This window comes from Panthera leo, chromosome A1 (assembly GCF_018350215.1).
Source record: "Panthera leo isolate Ple1 chromosome A1, P.leo_Ple1_pat1.1, whole genome shotgun sequence".
Classification (NCBI taxonomy): domain Eukaryota; kingdom Metazoa; phylum Chordata; class Mammalia; order Carnivora; family Felidae; genus Panthera; species Panthera leo.
The window spans coordinates 130829766-130849955 of NC_056679.1; positions in this window are offsets into that span (position 1 = coordinate 130829766).

Consider the following 20190-nt stretch of genomic DNA (forward strand, 5'->3'; position numbering starts at 1 on the left):
TCCTTGCTGAAAGCCAGTATAATCTTCCAGGTATAGAACCGAAGCCAGTTAGGATGTTGGAGTCATAGCCGCCAACTGACATGGGAGAAGCCCCAGCAGGCACTACATGAACCCAAAGTCCCTAACTAAACAAGTGGAATCCTCAACTGTCAGAATCCTGAGCACATCTAAGAATTGTATTTTAAACCACTAAATTATTTTCACATGTTTTTATCATGGTATAATCCACATAATAAAAATGGCTATTTTAACCATTTTTAAGTGTACAACTCAGTGGCATTTATTGTGCTTGCAAGTTTGTGCATTCCTAACTAGGATCTATTCAAAAATCTTTGTGACTGCACCAAATAGCAATCCCAAACCCCTTTAGTAATTCCTCTCATTTCACCCTCTCTACAGCCCCTGGTAACCACTAATCTACTTTCTATCTCCATGGATTGGCTTATTCTAGACACTTTAAAGAATCACACAATATCTGTTCTTTTGCATCTGGCTTATTTTATGTAACATAGTGCTTTCAAGTTTCACCTATGTTGTAGCATATATCAAACCTTATTTCTTTTTATGGCTGAATAACATTCCAGTATACACATAAATATACTATATACATGTATACACACACACACACACACACACACACACACACACACACACTACATTGTGTTTATCTGCCTATTTGTTGATGGTCACTTAGGTTGTTTCCACTTTTTGGTTACTGGGAATAATGTTTCAATTAGCATTGGTGTAAAAGTATGTGTTTTAGTCCCGGTTTTCAATTCTTTTCAGTAAATACCTAGGAGTGGAATTGCTAGGCCATATGGGAATTCTGTGTTTAACTTCTTGGAGAACTATCACATGGTCTTCCATACTGGCTACTAATTCCACAAGCCACTGATTTAAGGGGTAGGGCTTTGTTTCAACTGTCAAAATAATAAAACAATATTACATTTATCAACACTGCTACTATTTTGCAATCTCCTGAGGGTTACCACACAAAAAAATCCTAGCATGAGAGAAAAATACATGTTGTTTCCCAACTACATGAAATGTGTCTATATGAAAGCTATCTAACTATCTGAAAGTTCTAAACCTAGTAAGGTCATCCGTAAAGTCTTAACAAATACCTCTAAGAATACATGAAAGAATTCATATATGAACAATATTCTATGCACCACATACTGGACTTATTAAATTATCATCTGGTACTACATGTGCCCTCATGGCATTTGATAAACTGCATGCATCTATTTGTCCACCCAATACTCTATTGTTCTTTTAGCTCCCTAATACATGAAATTCCCTTTTTTAAAAAAAAAAAGTTTTTTAAGCTTCTTGGCTTCAAGCAGCAGGAAGAGAAAGCAAAAAAAAAAAAAAAAAATCCCAGGAGAAGGGAAATAGTGTTCTAAAAAATTCATTTCCCCAATTAATATTTAAAAGGTCCAAATAAGTTTGTTAATGCTGAATAATAAGTACTCTTAAATAGGCCCATGCATAGTAGTAAATTAAGTATTCAAAGAATCCTATAGGGGAAAAACTGCTTAGCTTCCTTTTTACCCAGGGTTTGCCAAATTTTTATGACCATGAAGTCTTATTCTCACAAATATAACAAGCCATAGAATATAAGTTTGCTCCTCTCTGTTATGTCAATAACAAAAATTTTTATTCTTTCTGGAATTTTCTTAAAATATCATTCAAAACATCCTCAAATTGGTTGATCACACAGTCAGAATCTGGATTTATTATACACTAAAAACTCTGTGGTTGTGCAATATGTATACTATTTCTACCACTATTCAGAGCTAAACAGTTATCAGGCAAGTAGCATGAATTAATATCTCGTGGGTAAGAGCAACTGTCTGCAGTCTGTACACCTCTCAGTTTTTCCTGGTTCAAACAAGAGGAGAGAAATATGCACAGGAAGGGGAGAGGGAGCACAGAGAAGCTGTTCTGGGAACAGAAGTGAAGATAGGACAGACTTACACTAAAGCAGCGGTTTTAAACTTTGGCTGCATATACAATTACCTGGGGAACTTTTCCAAATCTCCATGCCCAGGCCACATTTCAACTCAACTAAATCAGAAGCTCTGGCCCAGGTAAGTGTAAGTTTAAATCCTGCCAAGTGAAAACGTACATTCAAAGCTAAAAAACAGTTCTCTAAAGTGATTAGGATAATGGAAGGAACACAGAACAAGTCCTATGCAAACATTTTATCTTTGGGAGATAATGTCAAATCTTTGTTAGACACCAGGGTATTTCAGAAATTTTTCCTACCCGTCTGAATAATTCATGCCAACTTTCTATAAATATTGGCTTCTTTATGATTACTCTTCTCTTCTCTAGTAGACTTCAGTAAACTTGATTTATCTTAATACCTTAGAGGCAAAAGGGTCAGTGTAGAGAGTGCCCAACTTTCACGCATGGAGGTTTCACTTGGGGATTTGTTTTACCTACTTGCTACCGTCACGGGATAATTTCTGATTTTTACACTTGATATTTTGATTACTTTGAAAATAAACAAGAAGGTAGCAATTTCAGGATGAAGAGAGCCTCCAGAACAGGCATAGGATTCTTCTGCTATCCCTTTATTCCCTAGCCCAAATAGTATTTCTTATACTCTTGTGAAATCCTGTATTTTCCTAAGGTGCAGCTGAGCTTTACAGGGCTTTAAAGTCAATGAAAAGCAAGCATCTGATGATGATACTAATGATGCTATAATGTGTTATGTATGGAAATGTACATATAATGTGTGTGCCTGTGGATTATTGCATCAGGTTCAACCCTGTGCCTATGAGACTTCTTTGATTCTAGAAGAGTGAGAAGACTGCACCAGCCCTAACCCCTATTTCAGGGAGGTAGACCAGAAAGTTTTGTCATCAACTGGATGTTATGCTTCTTACAGAAAAATTATTATGGTCTTTTGACATTTTAGAAGTTTTGAAAGAAATTATCAAATTCATTCAAAAGTCTATTCCTATAATGGAATGTGGTATTATATCCTTTTTAAACACTGTATTAAAGAAACACATGCTAACTGTTAAATGAAAGATAAATTCAAACAAAAATGTTAACTGAACATTCAGCAACAGAGAATTTTGATAGAAAAGTCACTTATCCTGCAACCTATTACTGTCAATATATGAAAAATCAGACATTTAGTTGGAAATACTGGTTAAGAATGAGAGCTCTCGTCCAATTGCACAGGATTACTACCTGACTCTCCAAGTACTAGTGCCCTCGTGCCCGCCCGCTCGCGCTCTCTCTCTCTCTCTCTCTCTATATATATATATGTGTGTGTGTGTGTGTGTGTGTGTGTGTGTGTGTGTGTAAGATATTTAATTCTTCATGGTTTCTCTTTTCTCATCTATTAAATGTATACATATATATACACACATATCTTTTTGATATATGTGTGTATATATATATATATATATATATATATATATATGTACAGCACAGATTATATAAAGTACTCTTTGAATAGTAAGAACTAAACAAGTGATAGCTATTATTATCACTGCACATGTGGATGATCATTAGATGCAATCATCATTTTGGAAACCAAGCTCGGCTGAACTTTAAGAAAATATACCACAACATTTCATAGGGTGGAAGTTTCCACAGAGGCCTTAGGACCATCATAGCTTTCTATGTCCAATGTACTAAAAGCCCTATGGGTAAGAGAGTGAGATTGCAGGTGTCTCTCAGGTGGAGGTGGGGAACAGTCTGTGGTTAGGGACAGTCAGTCTCTTTGGGATGGTCTGTTCAGTCTGTCAGTGTGTCTAGAATAGTTGCCGGGTATGGAATGGTGACTCTGTATAAAACGGTCACGATTGTACTTGCATATACCTGGAGTGCTAATCCCATGGTTGTGTCTAGGCTAGTCAGTATGAAGGAATATTTAGTATTTCTGAAATTTTCTTGGGTGCTAAGTCATTATGGAACCATCACCTCTCAGCTTCAAACTCACATTGAGACTGGTCTGTGAGACCAATCTGGTCTCGAAATCTAAGCTGATTAGCATGGCTGGGCCATGCACTGTAGGAGGAGGCCAATAACTTGGGGTATTGCCCACAAAGTTAAATTCCTCCTACATCACTTTATCAGAATGGAGACATGTCTGCTCATTAAGGTTGGCTCTGGGAAGGGACAGCAGGAGTGAGGCTCTGCAGAGACCAAGGCTTCCATACTCTAGGAAGCAGAGGTGATTGCCAGAGTATGGAAGGCTTGGTCCCAACAAAGCCCCACTTCTCTGTCTCCCCTTATCTGGGAACAGTGGGACTAAGGTTACATTGGAGCACACATGTGGCTTCCAACACTAGCCCCAGTGTTGCCAGACAAGGGAAGACACAAAAGGAACAATTTGGGAAATTGATTTTTGCCAGTGTTTCAGGACAAAGAGAGACAGAGACAGAGAGAGAGGGAGGAGAACTAAATCAACTGAAATTATCTAGTAAGTCTGGTCTGTTACAGGGAAGATTAAAATAATTCTTCTTGCTACATATGAGAGCACGGAACAGTTGCCCCTTTTAGGAACTAAGTAAGATGCCCAGCAGGTTCTCAGTGACGGGGCAAAATGATAACTGACTCTTTCATTACAAAATGTAAGTGATACGGCTCTGATGTGTTTTTTCTATTTGTTTTCCTAACTCTGTTTATCTGTCATTTAAAGGAATAGTTCTCAGAGGAAAGTGCAAAATGTGCAATCCTCTCCTTACACAAATCCTAAAGGAGGCCTCAGGGTCGCAGGAAGCCCTCAGTCATCTGGGAAGGAACCAGAAGAGTGAGGAACGGGAGATAATGACTTGATGTCCACAAGGATATAAGCCAAGTAATTCGGGTAAGACCTGGAAATAAGGTACTGGGAGAAAGCTTTCACTACAGACAAAGCAAGAGGCAGAGAAGAAGTCTGTGATTTCATGTTGTGGGAAGATAAACTCCCTAGGTGATTAGACAGATTTAATTACAGAACTCTTCCTGCATCTTATTTCAAGTTGTACTAAACTGATATTTTACGAAGCACTTTTTAAATACTCTATATTCACTAGCCTTGTAATTGGTTTCCTCCTCTATGCTCCTTTAGCACTTTGCTTTTTTCAGAAATTATTCTGAATTTATTCATATATTTTTTTATGATTAACAGAAATTTTTTAATGCTTATTTTTGACATAGAGAGAGAGAGAGCATCAGCAGAGGAGGGGCAGAAAGAGAGACACACACACAGAATCCGAAGCAGGTTCCAGGCTCTGAGCTGTCCACACAGAGCCGGACGTGGGGCTCAAACTCAGAGACTGCGAGATCATGACCTGAGCCAAAGTCAGACGCTCAACCGACTGAGCCACCCAGGCGCCCCGTTTATGATTTTTTTTAAGGTAGACTCCACACCCAGTGTAGAGCCCAACACTGGGCTTGAACTCATGACCTTGAGGTCAAGACCTGAGCTGAGATCAAGAGTTGGAGGCTTAACTGACTGAGCCACCCAGGTGCCCCGGTAATTATTTATTATACATCTCTTTCCTATTTCCTCCCTTTGCTCCTGTATAAACATGGGTATGCATTCATGCACATACTCATGTGTGCATAGATGCAGAGCAATATTAAGCCAAAAGTTTTAAAGAGTCTGAGATTTACCCTACTTGCAAGCTGTTTAGGTTAGTATGACATGGTTTATCATATTTAGTCATATTTCTCAGGGTCAAACAGACCATTTGTTAGAGCAAAAACACAGTTGATGAAATGAGGGGTAGTTATTTGTCTGCATGTGCAGTAGTATGTACCCTAAGAGAGGAGCTCCAAATTTAGGAAACTTCAAAAAAAGTTCCAGAGGCTACTGGTACAAGTGCTTGTCCACATCCCTGAAGGAGAGAGAAGTCATTAATCTGAAGTATTGGAAACTCCTTTAGGGGAAATGGAAGACGTCTCTGGATTTATTACATTGAAATGTAAGAAAATGCCACTACAGAGGCAAAGGAGAAGGACTATCTTTTCTGCCTTGGGACGTTGACAAGAAGAGATATGTTTCTACATCTCCCGGTACTACACACTATCTCCAGACCCCAGTGCTTTTTTCTATTCAAACATGTCCTTTACTCAGAAGGCCTGGAACACGTAGGAACCCAAGAAATCCATGGAGAACTTTCTCTCAACAATCAAGATCCTTGAGATGTCTGGTATACACTGAGTTAAAATATTACTTGTGAATGAATAAATTTAAGTAACTCACTTGTTACTAGCAATTTTTACAAAGTAAAGAAAAATTATTTCACTATGCTACTCAAATTATGCATAAAACAGTATAGCACTATTGTGAAGACATAAATGAATCAACTGGGTATGGTACCAATATAGATAATACGAGACAAAAATCCACTTAGACTGCCCTGTGAAAGCCTTATGATTTTCAAGCAGAAGATGGAAATATGCAGAAATATGGAAAAGGATAAAAAGAATAAAGATTAAGGGTATAGAGTACATAATTAAAAGAACAAGGCTTCTCAGGGACTTTGTCTTAAAACATATCACAAAGTATTTTCACATATCATTATTTATTTTCAGCCTGTAAGCCAAGATGTATTACATTTATTATATTTCTGTTACCACCCCTTTTGTCTACTGAGTATCATAAAAGCTCAAGGTTGGAAGGGATATTATGAGTCCCCTAGTTAGTTTATCTGGTGATGACTGAGTCACCATGATGTCATCCTTAACAACTGTTGTACAACCTAGGATTCAATATCTCAAGTAACTGGAAATTTATAATACCAGAAACAGGCTATTCCATCTTTGAGTAGAAATAACCACCGGAACATATGCCCTCACTCTGAACCTAACCCTTTTTTCACCTTTGGTTCCACTTCAGAAATTAGTGTAGGCTGTACTGTACATTATAAACTACTTTAGAAATACATACTCTCTTCCCCACTTTGCCTTTTATTTTAAAAACTAAACATCCTCTTGGCTCTGTGCCTGCAGCTGTTTGATGATTTCTCCTCCAAACACACTTGTTTAAAAGGTAGGTTCACTATGGTTGGGATAAGCCAGGGCTCTGACAATTACTACTTTAGCAAATCAGTATATGGGTATTGAGCTTGGAATCAAATCATACTGATAAAAAAGATGTTAGCAGACAGTCTAAGATTTACTGCTGCCTACCAGTCTATAGTCTTAGAAGCTATGATAATCAATACAATTCAAAGGAAAAGAAATAATTACATACCTTTCTGTGATTAATGATGAAAAGATTGTCATTCTATCTGATGAAATACATAAACTGTGCTAAAAAAGGAAAAAAGGAAATCAAGTAGATTCTTCATTTAGTATTATGAGCTTAACACAAGATCTCATTTATTTTACTTTTTATTTAGTCTGACCAAACACACACAAGCATCCATTCTCTATCACTGCATGCCTTATGCACATTTTAGAAGCTCACTTGACCAACACCATTGTTTTTGTGTATTCAAACGTTTTCATCTCCCAAACTTGTAGTGTTTGTGAAAAACCAAGCCAAAGACATTGCTTCAATAAAATTCAGAGTGTTAAATATTTATCCAGAGTAATTAAAATTTTTCTGCAGTTAATATGTGAGTTGTTACATAATTACAGTTCTCAATACATTAGTATGAAATAATGCTTAACTGTACTATCAAACTGGGGCTCACTCATTCAAAGACCACTTATTCAGCATCTACTCTGTGTCATGGAATATTCTTGTGATGAGTAGACTTTGGCTTCTATGGTTGTGTTCCATTCCTTCTACTCTCTTTGACAGCTGATTGGACATGCTCATAGCCTGGTCATCTTTATCAAGTTGTTACAGGATTTCTCATGCACTACACTCATTCAGTACTATATGGTGTATTTCATCAATTCCAAGATACTAATTTTACCCCACATTTCGGTGTCTCTTAAGTTGGAATATATCTTAAGACAGTTTTGTTGTTGTTGTTGTTTTGTTTTGTTTTGTTTTGACAGCCAGGCAACAGTCAAGTGGGGTACCTTTTAAAAATGCTAAATCCCCAATATTCTTTATGGGAAAGAAGATGATTCTGTATACAAAAAAATGTCATTGTTGACTTAGAATTGAAAAGTAACTCAAAAGACTCTTTAGAGGAAACATACATCAACATCATAAAGGCCATATATGAAAAACCCACAGCCACTATCACCTTAAATGGGGAAGAAATGAGAGCTTTCCCCAAATTTTTAGGATGAAGATAGTGATGTCCTTTTTTACCACTGTTATTTAACATGGTACTCGCACTCCTAGTCTCAGCAATCAGACAACAAAAAGAAATCAAAGGTATCCAAATCAGCCAGGAAGAAGTAAAACTTTTACCACCTGCAGATATTTGCCATCATACTCTATATAGAAAACCTGAAAGTTTCCACCAAAAAAAAAACAAAAAACTACTAGAACTGATATATGAATTCAGTAAAGTCACAGGATACAAAATCAATGTACAGAAATCTATTGCATTTCTACACACCACTAATGGAGCAGCAGAAAGAAATCAAGGAATCAATTCCACTTACAAGTGTACCAAAAACAGTAAGATACCTTGGAATAAACCTAACCAAGGCGGTCAAACACATGTACACTGAACATTATAAACCACTGATGGAAGAAATTGAAGATGACACAAAGAAATGGAAAAAAATTCCATGCTCAAAGATTAGAAGAATAATTATTATTAACATGCCTATACTACCAAAAGCAATCTACACATTTAATGCAATCCCTATCAAAATACCACCAGCATCCTTCACAGAGCTAGAACAAACAATCCTAAAATTTGTATGGAACCACAAAATACCCTGAATGGCCAAAGCAACCTTGAAAAAGGAAAAACAAAACCGGAAGCGTGACAACTCTGTACTTCAACTTACATAACAAAGCTGTAGTGATCAAGACAGCATGATACTGGCACAAAAATAGACACATAGATCATGGAACAAATTAGACAACCCAGAAATGAACCTACAACTATATGGTAAACTAATCTTCGACAAAGTAGGAAAGAATATCCAATCAAGAAATGGTGTTGAGAAAACTGGATAGCAAAATGCAAAAGAGAGAAAGGGGGCCACTTTCTTACAGCATACACAAAAATAAATTCAAAATGGATTAAAAACCTAAATGTGAGACCTGAAACCTTGAAGATTTTAGTAGAGAACAAAGGCAGTAAGTGCTCTGACATCAGCCATAACACATGAAAGGATGCTCAATATCACTCATCATCAGGGAAATACAAATCAAAACTACAATGAGATATCATCCCACTCCAGTCAGAAATGGCTAAAATTAACACAGGAAACAACAGGTGTTGGTGAGGATGCAGAAAAAGAGAAAGCCTCTTCCACTGTTGGTGGAAATGCAAACTGGCGCAGCCACTATGGAAAACAGTATGGAGGTTCCTCAAAGAGTTAAAATAGAACTACCCTATAATCCAGCAATTATACTACTAGGTAGTAAGAAAACAAAAATAATACTTCAAAGGGATACATGCATTTTGATGTTTATAGCAGCATTACCTACAATAGCCAAATTATGGAAACAGCCCAAATGCACATCCATTGATGAATGGATAAAGAAGATGTGGTATGTATATACAATGGGATATTATTCAGCCATCAAAAGGAATGAAATCTTGCCTTTTGCATAATATGGATGGAACTAGAGGGTATTATGCTAAGCGAAATAACACAGGGAAAGACAAATACCATGTGATTTTGCTCATATGTGGAATTTAAGAAATAATACAAATGAGCAAAGGAAAACAAGGGAGAGTGGCAAACCAAGAAACAGACTCTTAACCACAGAGAACAAACTGATGGTTTCCAAAGAGGAGGTGCTGTGGGGGGTTAAATAGGTGATGAGGATTAAGGAGTACACTTGTGATGAGTAGCGGGTGTTGTATAGAAGTGTTGAGTCACCATGCTGTACCTGAAACTAATATTACACTGTATGTTAACTAACTGGAGTTTAAATAAAAACTTCTACCAATGAAAGGTAACTCAAAGGATTCAAATACAATATGTGGGAAGTTTTAGGAATATCTCAATCAGTTTATTTTATGTCCTGTGTTATATATGCACAAAAGTGGCATATGATTAAAACACCTTTCTATGCAAGTTTTTTTCCTAAGTACAATATAAAAATTCTAAATAAGATACCAGCGTATTATGATTTGATTGGCAGTGTTTCTTCCATTACAGTAGTACATAAACTATTTTACAATAAATAATATCTTAGAGTTAATGAAGAAAGTATACAATGCAAAATGATAACGGGAACATAAAATTGTAGTTGGAGTGCAAATATTAGGAGTCAGTCGCAAATGGCATGATTATCAATCATGTGAGTAGCATCCCTGAGATTTTGAGGTGTGATATTTTGGGGTTCCAGTTTGGTAAGCCATGGAGAAAACCTTAAGAGATTCAAGAAGCTGTCCTCATTTGATACCCTCAGCCTAACACCTCTTGGTATATTTCCTGGAAATGTATTTTTGAACCTACTGCAGTACAAAATCCATCCCTCTTATTGCATAATATATTCATGAGTATCAAGAGTATCAATTATAGCCAGGCTTCCTGAGCTTCTATCCCACCTTTACCATTTTCTAGCCAGCCCTATGTTTTGTGGCAGGTTACTCAAACTCATTGGGTCTCAGCTGCCTCATTCACAAAACAAGCATACTAATAAAACTTAACTCCTTGTGTTATGTGCACTAAATTTGCTAATATTTGTAATATGTGGAATATAGTAAACACTATATTAAACAGAAAAGTGACCTAATAACAACTTCAGCAGAACAGTTACTTTTAACTGGGCGGCCTTCAGGAATACGGACAGACAGACCCACACACACAGAGTTCAGACTTCTACAGCACCCTACTTTATCTTCCTGCCATAAAAACACAGTACACTAAATAGAATACAACCTTTCACAACCAAAATTTCATAACCATCAAAGTCTTCATTAGCAGTAATAAACTTTACTTCCCTCTGCAAATATACATATGTTTAGTCACACCTTTAGTGACTAAACAATGTAATTGACCACTCATGAACCCTGATCCTTGAAATGAACCTCTGATAGGAGCTTACCTCATTTTTCTCACCTGCTCTTTATATAAGAAGGTAGAATTCAGGGTTCATTAAGGATGCAAGTTGATCAGGTTTCAGTTCACCAAACTTTACTAATTGACAGATTTATACCCACAATAAAATTTCAACTAACTAGAAATTAGTCTAATCGTTATCAAAATTGTACAGCTTTTTCATAGACATTCCAATATGCACATGCTCATCCAAGGGTAATCATAGCCTATCTAACTTAATTTTCTAATAATTGCATTTAGTTTTAGAACTTCAATGAAGATGTACATAAAGTCAATCCTTAGACCTTACTTAGTTCTCACCCTGAATAAAAAATTCTAGAACTTGTATTGGCCCTACACACCCTTGTTCTCACCACCCTAAACTTGGCATATATATTCAATGAAGCTCTTGGACAGGCTACAAGGAAAAGAATTATAATGAGATCATAAGATAATGATTTTTGTAGATCCTCTTCCTAGAAAGATGGGAAGAGTGTTTAGATGTAGCAATAAATGGACTATAAACATCTACCTGCCAGCCTGTCAGATGGTAAGTGGAACAGGAGTGACTTCTCCTTGGCAAGGACCCAGGGTGTTAGAGCTTGAAAAGAAAGGAGACCATTCAGGCATCTTTAAAGAAGGAGAAGAGACAGGGTTCTGGATGACATTCTAACTAAGGTGGTTATGTGGCAGTTGGTAGCTACAAGAGGCTCACTTCTACTCCTCCATCCGTACTCTGCAATCCAGCTATATAGACTACATGTACTTTACCAAACATTCCATGCTTTTTCACTTCATGGCTTTGAATATGCGTTTTGTTGTTGTTGTTTGTTTTGTTTTGTCTTTTCTCACCATCTTTCCACTTGGCTCATTCCAGGGGACATTTCAAGATTCACTTCCAATGTGACTACTCCAAGAGTCTGCCCTAACTCACAATCTCAAAAGCTTTAATTAGGCCCCATTTTATACTTATTGCAGTTCTATTATGTTGTTTATTATAGTGCATTGTAATGATTGGTTTGCTTATGTGCCTCCTCTCTAGATAGTGTGGTCCTTAAAGGTAGAAACTAGTAAACAATCCTTTACCTATCATATATTATGACTACAACAAATGTTTTCTGAATTCTAGCTTCTGGTGAGCCATATAGATTTGACTTTTTTTTTTTTTTAATGTTTCTTTTTGAGAGAGACAGAGCCTAAGTGGGGGAGGAGCAGAGAGAGAGAGGGAGACACAGAATCTGAAACAGGCTCCAGGTTCCAAGCTGTCAGCACGCAGCCTGACGTGGGACTCGAACTTGGGAATGGCAAGATCATGACCTGAGCTGAACTTGATGCTTAACCGACTGAGCCACTCAGGTGCCCCTAGATTTGACTTTAAAATTTGGGAAAACCCAAATAAGATTCCCCTAAAAAAAAAAGCGTTTGCACTCTTTGTTCATTATAATGCTTAGCATCAAATTCTTACTCTCTGAAATAAGTTTTCATCGTTGATACCTCATTTCTTTTTTTCTTACTAACTCAATGTTTCTGCCATAGTGTTTAGCCTAACCAAGACCATTATATGGCTGACTGTGAGACATATTAGGCTCTATTATTCACACAAGAGCACCAAAGTTTTCCATTTGATGTGGTAAGCGAAATTCTCTTTGACATTCACAGCAGTCATATCACACAAACCAAAGCTTTTTCATCAGTGTATATTGTACTCGTTTTCAATTTACAATGGTGGTTTTTGAACACCACCAGCTGAGAAGGAGTGTGTGTGTGTGTGTGTGTGTGTGTGTGTGTGTGTGTGTGTTTTAATTTGGCATATGTATAGCCTTTCCTTATCCTCATTTCCCTGTGGGTTTTTTTTTTCCTATTTCATATTTACTTTCCAATTCCCTTTTTTTCCTCCCTAATTTTATGAACAAGCATTCACAAGCTCATCACTGCATTCCACAAGGACACATAGGAATTACCATAACCAACTTACTTAAAAGGCTAGATAAAGGATGAGAAACTGCCTTTGAAAAGAAAAAAAAAAAGAAGATGATTTAATGATGGATGCTTTAATGTCTCTATTTGCAAATACTCTGTACATATTACCACCATCTGAAGATGAATTACTTGAAGGAAGGAAAAGTATTTGGTTTTTTCCTTATCTCTTTAAACCAAAGCTGAATTTTTTAGATTGGCCCATTGGTCCTATGTCTTTCACATTTGCTTTTGAGGCACTATCATACTATAGTTTATTCAGAATTGCAGATGTACACACTACACGTGGGGACAAATGAGATGACTTATTTGTCTATTGAATCTTTAATGATGCTTCTCAGAGAAGACTTCAGAGGGAACTTTTGAAAAGTTACCAGACAGCACAGTAATGAGATACTGCCTTCAATTCAGTGTTGAACTGGGACCAAGTGAACTAATAAGCAGTTGTTTCCATGGAGTAATATTTCAAAAACAATCCCAAATGAATACTCCCAAGAATTTTAAAGTCAACCGCACATTTTCCCAGTATCAATTTTTAAAAAATTTCTTCTTACAATCGCTCCCATTTTTTTTTTCTAAAGTACATTCTACAGTTGTAGTATTTCAAAAAATTGGAAGTCTTTTTCCAAGGAGAGCATAGTTTTTCAAGTTTTTAATGACCTCACTCCATATTTGAGAAATGGTTGACTTTCTATGGCTAAGCAGATCTCAGGCTGTTAAAGTAGTTAAATAATTTTCATTTCACGGTTATTTTCATAGCAGGTTGAGCCAGATGAAGGCACCCCTTTCCAAGTAAAAAAAAGAAAAAATGAGTTCAACTGGAAATTTCACGTGGCTCAACTTAGTGTGTGTGTTATTTAGGATTACATATTTTAACCCAGTACTGATTAAAACATCAAATAGCCCAATAATGATATCAAATAGCTACCACCAAAAAGCGCTTCTTCATATTTAAAAACATCACATAAATAAACCTATCAATATCAATTAAATTAAAAGTTACACTACTTATGTTTCTCTGTGTAAGTGGAATATGCATGTACACAATAGCATTCATTTCTTATTTAAGCTTGGAATTTTGTGTTTTTGGTTTTTTTGCTTTGTTTTGTGTTGTTGTTTTTTTTGCCACATAGTTATACAAAGATGACTATTTTTTTGTCATTTTGTCCTTTATTTGCAACTCCATACCAGGGTTTTAATAACGACATTCGTCATCTGGATTTCCTGTCCTCAACCTTCAATTACTAAGAAGACAAAAACCTCAGAGATAGACTGGGGTCAACAAAGAAGACAACAGAAAACATGGGTTACTGAAGAATGAATAATAGATATTGAAAGGTCAAAGGCTGAATAAAACAAATTTGTAATTATCAGTAGTAGCATTAATAATAATGATGATAAATAACCACATAGGTCACATTCAAATCTCCTACATCTCAAGAAAGATAAATATTTTTCAGTCCAATTGTAATTCTTCTCACATCACTGTGAAGGCATGTTAAGCAAGGCCTCTCAGAAAACAAAACACAACAGTGTATTGATAAATGATGATGGGAGTATTGGTGAGCTTCTGCTTATTTGAAATCCTTGGCAGGTGAAAAATTTTAAGCATATATAAAGATATTATCTGAAAGTCCTAGAAATCACTCTATAATTTTCAAGTAAATCTTATCTCAGAAAATATTTCTAAAAAATGGTAAATTTATAATGACTTTCATTTTAGACTCTCCTCCATCTGTGATGTTGATGGTTTCTGGGAAAAAAAAAATAAAAATATGATTTATAACGATCTTGCTCCCTGAGAAACTATAGTCATTCTTTTAATGTACTCACATCTGATCTTTTTGAAGTTGAAAATTGAAACCTCACGTTTTCTGTCACAGGTTGTATAAAGCGATTACTTATATTAGCAACATAAGATATTACAAGTCAAAAAAGGATGCACAATTGTTTTTTATGAACAAAAGTTAACATATGTTTTTGAGATTATAAAACTCATGTGCAATTAAAAAGTGTGCACTTATTCTATGCCCCCATTCATCTATTCATTGATCAAATATATGCCCCTGAGTGCCATTATGCATCAAAACTTTATGTAGACTAGGCCTTTTGTTTCAGGTCCTGATTCTCACTTAAGTGCCTCATACAAAATTTTTCAATAAAAATCTTTTTATCAGACCAAAAAAGAGATGACAATAAGGTACACACCATTAGATGTGAATCCAGATGTGTCTTGAGGTCATTTTCTAAATTTATGATCAAGGTAATATTAGTTTCAAATACCATTGGATGCCTTCTAAAATGTCTAATGCAGTGTCTTTTTCTGATCATCTCTGGGGTCTTAAGGTCTTAAGATCATTCCTTGTTTCAAATTCTGGTCTCCACGGAATTCCCTTTCCCCTCTCTGTTTCTTGCTGCAAGCCCAAAACTGAATTTGGCATTTAAACATTATATATGGTCCAGACACTCTTTTATGTAAATTAGTTGTCAACATACAGCGATCAGGAAATTTTATCCCAGATGTCAAGATACACCACACAAAGCTACAGTTATCAAAGCAATATGATACTGGCACAAAAATCGGCACATAGATGAATGGAAAAAAATAGCCCAGGAATAAACCAATACCTATGTGATCAACTAATCTATGATAAAGGAGACAAGCATATACAACGGGGGAAAAGACAGCCTTTTCAATAAATGATGTAGGGAAAACTGGATAGCTACATGAAAAAGAATGAAACTGGTCCACTGTCTTATAGCATACACAAAAATCAACTCGAAATGGAAGAACTAAATGTGAGACCTGAAGTCATAAAATTCCTAGAAGAAAACAGAGGCAATTATCTCTTTAACATTGGTCTTAACATCACTTTTTAGGTATGTCTCCTTAAGAAAGGCATATAAGAGCAAAATTAAACTATCGGGACTATACCAAAAGAGAATACTTTTTCACAGTAAAAGAAATCATCAACAAAATAAAAAGGCAACCTCGTGAGTGGGAAAAGATATTTGCAAATAACTTGTCCAATAAGGGGTTAATACCCAAAATGTATAAAGAGTAAAACTCAACACCAAACAAAAAATAGATAAATAAATCTGTTTTTAAAATAGGCAGAGGACCTGAATAGACATTCTTCCAATTAAGATACAAAGATGGCCAACATGAACTTAAGAAGATGCTCAATATCTCTAATCATCAGGGAGGTGGAAGCCAAAACCACAATGAGATACCGCCTCACAGATGTCAGAATAGCTATCATCAAAAGGATAACACACAGTAAGTGTTGGTGAGGGTGTGGAGAAAAAGAAACCCTCATGAGCTGTTGGTGGGAATGCAAATTGGTGCAGCTACTATGGAAAACAGTATGGAGGTTCCACAAAAAAATAAAAATATAAATACCATATGATCCAGTAATTCTACTACTGGGTATTTACTAAAAGAAACCAAAAGCACTAAATTGAAAAGATATGCCTAAAACTATGTTTATTGCAGCATTATTTACAATAGGTAAGATATGGGAGCACCACAAGCATCTGTCAATAAACAAATGGATAAAGAAGATGAGTATATACTACACAATGGAATATTAGCCATAATAAAAAAATGAAATCTTGCCATTTTCAACAACATGAATGGACCTAGAGAGTATAATGGTAAGTGAGGTAAGTCTGACAGAGAAGGAAAAACACCTTATGATTTTACTTCTATTTGCAATCTAAAACAACAAAATGAACAAACAAAGCAGGAAGAGATCTATAAATACAGAGAACAAACTGGTGGTGCTGGAGGAAGGAGCGGGTGGGGAGATGGGCAAAATGGCTGAGTGGAAAGTACAGGCTCCCAGTTATGGAAGTCAAGGTGATGAAAGTCACAGTGTAAGGAATACAGTCAATGCCATTTTAACAGTGTTGTGTGGTGACAGATGGTAGCTACACTTGTGATGAGCATGGCATAGTACATGGAATTGTTGAGTCACTATGTTGTACACCTGAAACTAAGGTAACATTGTGTGTCCGCTCTATTTCAGTTTAAAAAATCAGGAGATTTTACATAAATGCCAAACTCTTGGGATTATTTTAAAAAATAGCAAGAAATATCTTCACTGAACCCCTATTCCCCAAGGCAATAATCTACTACAGCTGATTTTCAGGAAGCTCCTTTCCAGTGAAGTGTCTTTTATCCAGATCACCCTGTCTTCCTTATCCTATGTATACACTGCAGGCTTCACTTATTTTTCAGTAAGTCCCTGAATCACAGAGAGAGGAGTTTACAAGCCCATTTCATATCAATCTAGTATTGACCCAAATGTGCAACTGAGCCCCCTTCTTTAAATCTCTCTCTCTCACACACACAAATATACACTTATGTATGTTCATGCACATATGATACCCATGTAAATATACCATATTTAAGGAAGGAGACCAATGTAAAGGGACAGTTGATGTTGTATTACAGCAAATGGCCTAAATTTGGCAACAAACCTTTTAATCTCTGGGTCACAGACCATAGTTTCTTCAGTCATACAGCTCTTCTCTCAAATTCCTATTCACTTCTATTTAAAGCATTTTTTTCTTTATACCATAATAAATCCTTCCTTCAAGTGTCAAGCTCCAATAAAAGGAACATTTTAAATTATTTTCTAAACAAAGGTAGTTTCTTTCCTAAGTATAATTATCTTTCAGCTGTGAAGATAACTTTTTTTTCATTCCTCTAAAGATCCAGGGCTAGTTTTCAACCAGCATTTTCTTTTAGCCTTAATTAAATCCCTTAAGAGTGATATAGGCAAAATATTACCAAGAGTCTAAAGGTAAAGCCTAGCAAGATAGAAAAGATAATTTTCAAAGTTGGTGCATGAATTCTAAGTTGTAAAATGTATCTTTTGACCCCTGGAAGTTAACCAAACTTTGCATCAGTCAACCTAGGTAACACGATTAAGAATGATAACTCTTTTTTTCCAAGCCCTCAACCTAGGTAACACGATTAAGAATGATAACTCTTTTTTTCCAAGCCCTTCGGTTTGGAAAAGAGGCTAATTATTACCTGAGAAAAACAACTGTGTGTAAATGTTATTTCTGACATTTATCATTTTAATGAACAGAATAATCAAGGTGGGAGGAAGGGGTGGTTAGTTTGCTCAGTCTTCTATAAAATGTTCCCCAGACTGAGTAGCTTAAACAGAAATTTATGTTCTCAGTATTCTGGAGGCTAGGACTGGCTTTTGAGGTCCCTCTTCTTAGACTGCACTAGTCCTCTTCTCCTTGTGCGTGTGGGTCTTTCCTAATCAACTCTTCTAAAGGTGTCATACTAGATTAAGCTCTGACCTCCTGACCTCACTTTAAGTTAGTTACCACTGAAAAGACTCTAAATCCCTAAATACAGTCACATTTCTCAAGTACTGGGGTTAGGACTTTTGAATTTGGGGGGACACAATTCAGCCCATAACAAGGGTTATAAATGTGACCTATGTTGTAGCTCAAAATTGTTCTAAGAAAAGACCGATGCCACATTGTTATTTTTTGGAATGTTTGAATCAGAAGACAGGATGTTTTAGGACTCTGCCAAACAAAACATCCAGCGTAAGGTGAGAAACAGCTGGGTTGAGATGGTTATGGAGGTTGTTGGTGAGACTCACAAATATTCTAGGGCACTTGTCTTTGAGCGACATGGTGGGTTTCCCAACTTCCCAGCCACAATTCTGTGATTTTCTTTAACCAATGGTTCTAAGCATATGTGACCTATGTCCAATGCTTGAACAGCCAATGTGTGATTTATTTTTTACTCCTCACTCTGCTAAAGTGATCATTCAAGTCCTGCCAGGATGGCATGCATTAGTCTGAGTCCCTACAAACCCAGGAGACAGAGAGATCCCTCCTGACCTACAATGAAAATACAAGGATGATAAAGAAATAAGCCCTTGTGTTCAGCACTGAGATTTGGGGGCTGCTTCTTAGTGCAGCACAATTAATTCATCTTGATCAACTCAGTGGGAAAAACACAGAAGAGGATATCTTTAATCACATTACAGCCAGTTTCACAAACCTATTGGCTATTTTCAATTTAAGTACTGCAACATGAACCAAAGACTTCATCTACAATATTTCCCTTATCTAAGATGCCAGGATGTTAACATACATGTCAATTTGAAAGAGATAAACATGTAAAAAACATACATCTTGGGATTTGTAAAATGTAGAATGTAAAAATAAAGGTATTTTTACTCAGATGGTAACTTGGTGTCTCATCGTGACTGATGCACTTTTTATTACTGGTAGACTTGATGAACTCTCCATACGTATTTAAATTCAAATGAATTTTGCTTTTCCATGATTGGACTGTTCACAGTATTTACACACCTATCTACTAGGATCTCAGTGTGCTTAATCTGTAAATGTTTTCTTGATTACAGATTTCAGTAAGTATGGCATTGCCTGTATTGAGATAGGAAAACAAAAAGGAAAATATTATGGCTATACATGGCTAGAGATGAGCAAGGGCAGAGGTTGCTTCTCTATCTTTATCCCAGGTGACTTCAGCATTACCTTTCTCCATCAGATTGTGATTTGATGATGAAAAGAACTCAGAATGTAGTTGATTCTACTTATTTAGTTAATTAGTGACTCTCTCAGCAATATGGGATAACCTTGTTACTCTGGAGATCAATGCATAAGGAGAGCCTTCATTTGATTGCTAAATATTCTAGTCACACCTAAACCAGTAATGTTAATTAAAATAAGGTTGATGATACAGCATGGTTCTAACCATTTTCTCTGTTATCTCCTATTGTCTTGTTCTATGCTGTTTTCTCTTTATATTTTGCTTCACCATGTACAGAAGCCAAATTCTACTACTCATTGAATATGTTAATACTCCCATTATTTTCTTAGCCATTTGTCTTCTCTTGTGGATAGGGCACAGATTAGCTATACCTGCTACTCTATTCATTATTTCATTTACACCCTCAACAAATATTTAAGCGGTCAATAAATTTTCCTGCCCAATTCAGGATGTTTTATAGTCAGTACTGATATAACTAAGTGAAGGTCCAGCTTGTACTTATGTAATTACATGAATGCCAGAGTTGAGAAGGCTACACGGTGACGGGAAAAAGA